The following is a 9,935-nucleotide window of genomic DNA, read 5'->3' as shown; positions in this document are numbered from 1 at the left end:
ACATGTTAGAATAACTAAGATAAAACACATTGAGTTTCATTATTTTTTTAAATTATCATTACGATATTAAATTTCGCGATTTTAAACTTCGCGTGTCCTCTATTTCGCGAGTATTAAATTTCGCGATCTTTTCAAAATCGCGAAAATGGCGAAATTTAGTACTCGCGAAATTAAGTGAGAATAAGGTAGCCTGTTCCAGGCTCTCGGTAGTTATGTGAGAGCGACTACCGAGAGCTCGGAACAGGCTAAAAACAATGGACCTGTGTAAACAATTACGGGACAGCCTTTGACCTCACTTGAAGTATGGCCGAATGGTAGAACGTATATCGGATGTCACGCTACAAGATAACCTAACTTGGGCTCCCTTCTGCATGCATTGCGTGCCGTTTTTTATATTGTAAGAGAATGAATAACATCTAGCCACTCTTCAGGATTATATTTCCGAGCAAAGCTTAAAGTAGAACAATACGAGAGACGAAAAGTTTGTGATTTTCTTTCTTTATTGAGCCAGGAACTCGGTCAAGTGGATCCGTTTATAAGCGCGGGTATAATTATTGTTAAAATGATTTTATATAAGTTGCATTTTAATGTTTACAGCTATTGTATTGTTTCCGCTGGCAGCTGTTTGTATTGGTCCTCAACAGCTCAGGCCTCTAGCAATCTCGCAGAGTGCTTCCCTTCGGACACGCACCGCTTCATAATCCTACAGACAGGAAAATAATCAACAGTGAGAAAATTGCTCACTGAAGGTTTACTCTCTAACCAGTAAGACCTGTTTTATAATGATTATCCTTTATATCAACCAGTTATCTCTCATCCGGCCCACCTCAACAAATAATAGAAACCAGCATTGAACCAATCAGAGGACTCAAAGTAAAATCGTGCAACGGTGCGAACCCGGGGGTGCGAAGCGCGGGAAAAAATGTAACGGTTGCCAAGCGGGGAAAAAAATGCAACGGATGCCAAGCGCGGAAAAAAAAAGGAACGGATACCAAGCGCGGGAAAAATGTAACGGGTGCCAAGCGCGGAAAAAATGTAACGGGTGCCAAGCGCGGGAAACATTGTACTTAGCGCGGGGAAACTTCTTTTATCAAAGTCGCGTCTTGTTTTCGTTTTACTTCTGATATGTGTTTTTTTTAAGCCTTTGTCAGGTTTCGTCAAACGCTAAAACAAGATTTCTTTCAATAGACAGTTGATATATTAATTAGCAAAAACAGTTCCTTTGCTTAAAAGGTAGTTCATAGCATGTCTCCGTTGCCCGTGACGAAAAAACGTATCTCTGATGATTTTGTGACACATCTGGTGGCAACGCAGGACCGGTTTGGCTCCGTGTTTTTGGGGAGCTTGTTCTCAAAGGGTTCCTTTTCACAACCGTGCACGCAACAAATAGTTATTTAACGTTGCTTATTTACCTCTTGAGGCGATGGAAGATTCCTTGTTCCACGAGGAAATGCACTGTTTTCTTGCGGCACCTTTGTATGAAGAAAAGAAGCAGAGAATAAACTTGTTTAGAATCTTATTTATGCATCAGTCAATTGAAATCCACAACCCCAACTCTCGGAGCATAGCGGGGAATTTAACATTTGCCCAGTGTTATAAACCAAAACTTCCGCTAATTTCCCCGCCTCGGGGCAGGAAATAATTTTCCAATGATTGTTGTTGAACTAGCAATCATTGAACCAAACAGACCTTAAATAATTAGCTTGTAACATTTAAACTGTAAACATCACTCCTAACTTTTGTTTATAGTTATCATTACCAAGTTGGAAACTGAGTTCTAATTGAATGTTAGTTGTAAAGTTCGTTTTCTATATCTGTAACTCTACCTGTTCCAAATTTGATCGTTTTCGGCCAAAGCCGTTGCCACCACCGAAGTTACTCTCACTCACACTAACCATGCTGGCTAGAAGAACCAGGGTAAAAATCAATACTTGAAGTTTTGCGCTCATCATAACAATTGCTAGCAGCAATATGAAACTTGTGTTGCCTTGTTACTGACTGGAGCGAGGGTAAATTTGTGGTTTGCATCGATCTGTTTATATACACAATTTGGGAATGAAAGAAGATACGCTTCGCCGAGTGCTAAGGCTGATGTTTAGTTAGTATGATCACTTATATGTCACTTCCACTTTGACTTAATCTTATTGTTATCTCATTCTAATGATTACAATGTGAGAGGTAGGTAGGGGGGTGTCAGCTGGGTGAAACTATAGGAACTTAAAAGAGGTTTGTTTAATTTTTATTTTACTAGTTTAATTTTCTTCCTTTTATTCCTTCTATAAATTACTATAATTTCACTCAAATTTACTTAAGCCCCCCCTTAAAATGAAAGAAAATGGTTTTCCAATTCTTTTTACTTTGATATTAGTAAAAAATAGCTTATTAATTGCTAAACGTCACCTGAAACGTTTTCAGGAAAATCTTTTGCATTTGTTTTTTGACTATCAGCGATCTTTAACCGCCCCTCTTACTTTCTGCATCAGCAAAACAAACAATTAACCTTTTATTGAAGGGAGAAATTACATCTAGCTTTTATGTCGGTGTTTCTTTGCACATCGTACCTGATATAATCCATCCTTCTTAAAACAACTAGATCCTTATTATGATTGTACAAAACGTGGCTCATAAAGGACTCAGCCAGAAGACAGTTCATTAGCCAAACTTAGCCTATCCTTGTTTTTTCAGCTATAAGCTCGAAGGAAATCAATTGCAAGTTAAACCTACGGGTAAATTCCGGTCTAGGAAGAAATTGTATCGCAAATAAGTAGCCTTGAAACTCCCACAACGTGAAGTCACTTACACGACCCATAATGATAAAATAATTTCTAATCACGATAAAATAATGTTTCTCCAAGGTTAATGTTTCTCCTTGGTCCCACCGTTATCATTGTATGAATCTGAAAACATTTGTGCCTGTGATTAATTACAGTGTTATTAGGTCCAACGACTAGCTAGATTGTTTTATTTTATTGAAAATGCCTGGTTTGCGCCGAAATGGCTCCGTGCGGCGGGGCTCAAATTTTTGGGCGGGGTGCGGGGCGCGCTTCATGAAACCACCATACCAAATTCAAACAATAGCACAAACAATACCCTCTTTCAGTCCAAAATGTTCACAGGTTGCGTGCGCAATGCATGGTTTCCAGAGCAATTTCAAGTTCACGTGTGGTGAGTGGCATCTTGTACACAGCGAAGTAAAAACATGGCTCGTCGATTCGCTTCTTCAACCAAGCAAGAAGTTAAAAAATTGCTGGACGATAAAGTCTCAGAAAACACAAAAAGATCGACAAAAGTTGCGAAGGAACTGTTCCACGAATACCTTGAGGAGAAAAACATTCAGGAACCGGACGGCAAAAAGGGATTATCACAACTGTTGAAATTGTTTGTCGTTATTTTCTTTAAAACAATGTACAATAAAACAATTATTAGAATCAGTTTATATGATGTCCGAAATAATCAAGGTCTCGGAAAGTGTTATCAGCCGAAGCCGAACACCTCGACCTTGATTTTCCGGATATAAAAAAACTCATCCAATAATTAATAAAGATAAGATGTTCTACTTGACACGAGCATGGGACCGGTATCTGGGAGGCCATGGGTTCGATTCCCGTCGGGGACTCAGAATTTTTCTTTGTCCCATGCTCGTGTCATGTAGAACATCTTATCTTTATTATTTATTACCGAGCTTAAAATTTACCACCTTTATTATTTACTACAAAACTTGATGAATTCGACATTGCTGATCCTAGCAGTATGCAGGACGCGTGTCACATATCAACCTAGTAAAATGGCCCAGCTCACAACGAGTCTCTCGTAGCTCAGTTGGTTAGAGCGCCCAACCGGTATCTGGGAGGCCATGGGTTCGATTCCCGTCGGGGACTCAGAATTTTTCTTTGTCCCATGCTCGTGTCATGTAGAACATCTTATCTTTATTATTTATTACCGAGCTTAAAATTTACCATCTTTATTATTTACTCATCCAATAATTGTTTATAAGGTAGCGTAGCAGTACCGGGTTATATAAATGTGACCCAATGTGGCACCATAGAACAATGGTGGCACCTAACCCTCCGGGAGTACGATAATTTCAGAGGACGTGTTTTCAGTCTTGCAAACGTGCTTATTCAGCTTATTCTACACAATATCCGGTTCTATCTTTTATATTTTAACGCTCGCTGTCGCTGAGCCTTCTTCATCTTCATCTTTTGGATTTTTTTTATGTCTGAAGTTCCCGCCCCCGTGCAGCCTGAACAGCTTCGAGTTTTTCCCTGGTTCAGGTTCCCCCGACCAGAATCACAAGCTGGGGGAATCCAGAATCCCGCTTGATGACGAGATTTACTGCTCAGTGACCAATTCCTCGTGTCTTTGCCCGTTTGACATTTGGCGTTTCATCATGGTTCTCGATTTGTAGTTTTCATGCTGTCTTTACAGTTCGGCGGTGGTTCTAAGGCTGACGAATACAAACTAATAGAAAGCGCTCGAACACGACTTAAATTAAAAAAAAAAATAGTAGTTTTCCGATTTCTCGAATCCTCGGTTTCCGATTTCTCGAAGCAATTTTCGTTTCCCTTGGATAGTACTTCTCTGTAATTTTACACCCGATTTCCTGAATATCCCGATTTCTAGAAACAATTTTCGTTGTCCCGCACCCTAAAAACGTGTATGCAGGCATCTGAGCAAAAAAGGAACATTTTTTCATTGTTAGTCTTGTTAGGTAGAACTTTCGAACCGTGAGCTCGAAGTAAAATAAAACTGCATACATCAAAGTTTGCGTTTACTTAACTAATTCTAATACGCTTTATTTCAAAAATGATTTTTTCAAATCCGCTTTTTATTCTTAAACTAAGTGCGAGTGCGAGTCTTTCGAAAGAATAAGAGATTTCAATATAGAAATTTGTCTTTTTGAGAGTGACAATTCCTTGCAAATAAATGTGAAAATTTGGGACGATGAGATATCAAAGAGGGTGGAATGAAATAAGAATTTCCCGAGTAAAAACGGTTTGGGAAGAAAAGAGTAATTGTACATATTATATCCACTATTTCATTTAATTTCTCTCGCGTGATCATTTGTGCTCGTGGTATCTTATTATTATCATTGTTTTTTGTTGTTGGGGAGACTTCACTTTGCGGATAGAATTGATTTTACTTGCTATGTTTTTTGAAAATGTAAACATTTGAATATTAAACATTAAAGCATTTATTCCACTTGTGGGGTATTTATTTCTTTAAAACAACATGCACATCCCAGACGGAAGGTTGCCCCTATATTGAATTTAAGGTACTTTTTCAGTTATGTGATAAACACGGTTATCAATGATGCCCCCGGGGAAGAAAAATGGTCAAAAAGTTAAACGTTCAAAGGCGTTTTGTACTCTGTTTAGCGATGACGTCTTTGCTTAATGTCATCATGCGAGTGGGCCAGATCATTCAGACTTCTTGTTGTTGTCTGATCTGTTGCGCGCGATCCACCGATCAATAGAACCGAATAGCACTGGGAACTAATTACAGGAATAAATGTAACGTGAACGGAAATCGCTGCGTAGAACACACAGCAAAATACTCCCGGGCAGCTAGAAAGGACTAATACAAAGTGTTAACGAAAGAGACATTGGCTGCGGTCACATCTGGACTGCTAACTATAGTTAAGATGGCGTTAACTATAGTTAGCAATTTTGGTAATGTGACCGCTTCTCTGTTCACCCTAACTATAGTTAGAAAATTTACGCCTCGCTGATCCAGAACAATACACACTAACTATAGTTATACCCAAGCAGGGTTCATGGGTTAGTCTTAAGTTTACAAAAGAAAAACTAATCCGAATGCGACAATTCTTTTCGCTCGTGCGAAATGAACATAAATATGCAAAGCGTGAGGGGAAGGAAAAAATGAAAAACAACATGCCAAGTAAATGTCACCAATGTTAGCAAAAATAAAGCTTGAATTATTCGGATTCTAGCATCCTTACTTCATTTTATTTTCTTCAACGCCGAGATGCCGTGCAAATATAGAATATATAATAATAATATATATCGGATGTCACGCTACAAGATAACGCAACTTGGGTTGACCAATCTTAAAATCGCTTCTGCATGCATTGCGTGCCGTTTTTTATATTGTAAGGGAAGGAATATCATCTTACCACTCTTCAGAATTATATTTTTGAGCAAAACTAAAAGTGGAACAACAAGAGAGACGAAAAGTTTGTGATTTTCTTTATTGAGCCAGGAACTCGGTCAAGTTGATCCGTTTATAAGCGCGGGTATAATTATTGTTAAAATGATTTTATATAAGTTGCATTTTAATGTTTACGGTTATTGTATTGTTTCCGCTGGCAGCTGTATGAATTGGTCCTCAACAGTTCAGGCTTCTAGCAAACTCGCAGAGTGCTTCTCTTCGGACACGCACCGCTTCATAATCCTACAGACAGAAAAATAATCAACAGTGGGAAATATGCTCACTGAAGGTTTACTCTAACCAGTTAGACCTGTTTTGTAATGACCATCCTTTATATCAAACCAGTTATCTCTCATCCGGCCCACGTCAAGAAACAAAAGTAACCAGCATTGAACCAATCGGAAGGCTCGAAGTAAAATCGTGCAACGGTGCGAAGCGCGGGAAAAAATGTAACGGATGCCAAGCGCGGGAAAATAGATGACCGGTTAGTTTAAACCGCCGAGGGTTTTGTGACACGTACGGCTGCAACGCAGGCTATGGACCGGTTTGGCACCGTGTTTTTGGGAAGCTTGTTTTCAAAGGGTTCCTTTTCACAACCGTGCACGCAGCAAATAGTTATTTAACGTTGGTTATTTACCTCTTGAGGCGGTGGAATATTTCTTGTTCCACGCGAAAATGCACTGTTTTCTTGCGGTACCTTTGCATGCAAAAAAGAGAAGCAAAGAAAAAACTTGTTTGTAATCTTATTTATGCATCAGTCAATTGAAATCTCGGGCCCCAACCGGGGAATTTAACATTTGCCCAGTGTAAAAAAACCTCCGCTAATCCCCCCCCCCCCCGACCCGAAGAAATCTGTTAACATCCCCGAATAGTGAAGGCACAGAAACTTCGGAAAGCAAATAGAAAACGAACTCAATTCTGGATCATTGGTCTCAGACTCGATGCAAACGCCAAACTTCAACTGTGCTAAATAATATGTTCAGCTGCATGCAACCGCCATTTGCTGCGAAGGTGGACCTTTTAATATGCTGATTTTACTTTAAATAGACACAGAAGACCACTTTTATTAGATCCGCATTCATGTGAAAAATCGACATTGTGCTGTTAATTCACCGCACCACGGCCCTGATTTGGTTTGTCAAATCCACTGTCCCCCGGGCTCGGGGGAGGGGGACTCCCATATAAGAGGGACGAGGATGCTCGTCGTCTCGCGGGGTGTAAATTTCGGATTTTTGGTCTCACTGAGGGTGTTCCGGGCAAAACCCCAACTATTTTAGCTGTCAAGGTCTCGTTTAGGCTTCCACACGAAGAAATATACAAATATAAATACTATTTGTAGTATTTTGGTATCTTTTGGGGGCCACGAAAAGCTTCAGCCACGTCCAGATTGGTCTCCCTTAGGGGTCCTTTTAAAAATTTCCGACGAGCATCCCCGTCCCTTTCATATGGGTGTCCCCCCGGGCCCCCGGGGCCCCATCTCGTCGTTAAAAGTGCGTTAAATTTCCGGTTAAAATTCCGGCTTTGGCCACGTTAAATCCTGGGGTCGGGGGGCCCGGGATTTCAATTGACTGATGCATTAACATGACACTGCCACCACAAAGTAGAATGCAATATATTTAGCGAAGTTATAATTATTATATCTTCATTGCCACTATGAGGATATTTTCCAATGATTGTTAGCAATCACTGAACTACTAAAAACGACCTTAAATGTATAGCTTATAACCGGGACACTGTCACGAGCTTCACTTCTAAAATTTAAGAGCCTAAACACATATGGAAACCTACAAATAGTGGTCCAGTTTTGATAAAAATTGCTATTGCCAGTGTACTGAAGCTACAAATAAGTGATACTACTGTTTTTCCATCAGGAACTTTTTCAAGTTCTGCCCTTAAAACTTACAACGGCTCCCCCCACTTCCTTTAACTTACTACAATTCACGTTATATCTTCATCTTGATGTTTTAGGCGCATTTCGTGTATGAGCGGGAGTACTTCGCCAATTTTAGTACTTTTTACTGAAAAGAAGAAAAATCCCCCTGACGGTACCCCTTTAATTGTTATCATCACCCCTAGCTTTTGCTAGTTATCATTACCAAGTTGGAAACTGAGTTCTAATTGAATGTTCGTTTTCTAAATCTGTTTCTCTACCTGTTCCAAATTTGATCTTTTTCGGCCAACGCGGTGACCACCACCAAAGTAACTCTCACTCACACTAACCATGCTGGCCAGTAGAACCACAGTTAAAATCAATACTTGAAGTTTTGCGCTCATCATAACAATTGCTAGCTAACAGGAAAATGAAACGTGTTGCCTTGTTACTGAATGAAGCGAGGGTAAATTTGCAGTTTGCATCGATCTGTTTTTATATACGATTTAGGGTTGAAAGAAGATACGCTTCGCCAAGAATCGGCAAAATGTTGGACGATGCCATTAGCAGTGTTTGCTAAGGCTGATGTTTAGTCAATACGATCACTTAAATGCCCTATGACTCATTAAGATAACAAGTGAGGAAATAACGCTTTACTTAAACTTACATATGCACTTAATAAAATAAAGTTGCAGTTCTTCCACTGACTACAAATGAAGGAAAATGGTTTTCCAATTCTTTCCACTTAAATTGGCGTTGGTGAAAAAAATAGCTTATTCATTGCCAAAAGTTTTTAGGAAAATCTTTTGGATTTTTTTTGGACTATTAGCGATCGTTAACCGCCCCTCTTACTCTCTGCATCAGCAAAACAAACAATTATCCTTTTATCGAAGGGAGTAATTACGTCCTTTTACGTCGGTGTTTCTTTGCACATCGTACTTGATAAGATCAACCCTTATTTATCCGGATAAGTTGAGACTCACGAGAACTTTCCGGATAGTCACAAATATAAAACAACTAGATCCTTGATCCGAATAAATTTTGATAAAAATTGTACAAAAGTTGGCTTATAAGGGACTCTGCCAGAAGACAGTTCATTAAATAAACTACGTCACAGACAACACATTTTGAAAAAATTGGCAAAGTTTTTCAAAATCGTCGTTCAAAATTTATCTTTATCAGGCGGAACCATTCTAGGTTATTTTCGCCTCTTTTATTACTCCTTTGTTGTTTTTCTATGTTAAAAAAAACTATTATTTTGAGGTTTCCTTCAATTCGAAAGGAATCAGAAAAATGTCTTATTACAAATATACCGCGACATTGCTCCTTTAATTCTCAGGTTTAAAAAATTAGCCAATCCTTGATTTTTCCACTATAAGATCGGAGGAAATCAATTGCAAGTTGAAACTACGGGTAAAATTCCGGTCTAGGAATAAATTGTTTCGCAAATATGTGGCTTGAAACTCCCACAGTCACTTACACGACTAACACGAGCCATAATGATAAAATCATTTCTAGTCACGATCAAAAAATATTTCTCCAAGGCTAACATTGTTTCCTGATTCCGCCGTTATCAGTGTATGAATCTACAAACTTTTTGTCCCTGCAATTAATTACAGAGTTATTAACCTTAATTAAGTCCAACGATTTGCTAGATTATCAGTAATACATAAATAGCTTTCATCGTTTAGTTGTGGGATTGAAACATGCAAGCTATCCTCCGCTTCCATTACGAACAGGGTGAAGTCACGCTTATTTCATTGGAACGCTGATTTCCGCCGAAATGGCTCCGCCTTGGTTAAAGATTGAAAATAATAGATGGCTGATTTAACTTCTGCGCACCTGAGCCTAAAGGCCTGGCTAAACTAGGAAACATTGTTGCGGAAACATTGTT

The 9,935-nt window shown here is 39.1% G+C and overlaps 1 long non-coding RNA gene across 3 annotated transcripts; it reads right to left on the bottom strand.

Moving 5' to 3' along the window:
- Positions 1-482: 482 nt before the first annotated feature.
- LOC144645494 (uncharacterized) lies at positions 483-8,533 on the bottom strand. Of its 3 annotated transcripts, none has more exons than XR_013569283.1 (3): positions 8,323-8,533; positions 1,413-1,472; positions 483-703 (listed from the first exon to the last, which is right to left on the bottom strand). It is a non-coding gene; the product is annotated as an uncharacterized LOC144645494 (long non-coding RNA). The 3 variants fall into 3 exon arrangements; XR_013569284.1 differs by lacking the exon at positions 8,323-8,533 and adding an exon at positions 1,827-2,015; XR_013569282.1 differs by lacking the exons at positions 483-703; positions 1,413-1,472 and adding exons at positions 6,197-6,414; positions 6,809-6,868 and having other exon boundaries at positions 8,323-8,532.
- Between the last annotated feature and the right edge of the window lie 1,402 nt (positions 8,534-9,935).

This window comes from Oculina patagonica, chromosome 3 (genome assembly GCF_052425735.1).
Source record: "Oculina patagonica isolate OP01 chromosome 3, crgOcupat, whole genome shotgun sequence".
Taxonomy (NCBI): domain Eukaryota; kingdom Metazoa; phylum Cnidaria; class Anthozoa; order Scleractinia; family Oculinidae; genus Oculina; species Oculina patagonica.
Note: the sequence above shows the minus strand (reverse complement) of the source record. Positions and strands in the feature narration are given on the sequence as shown.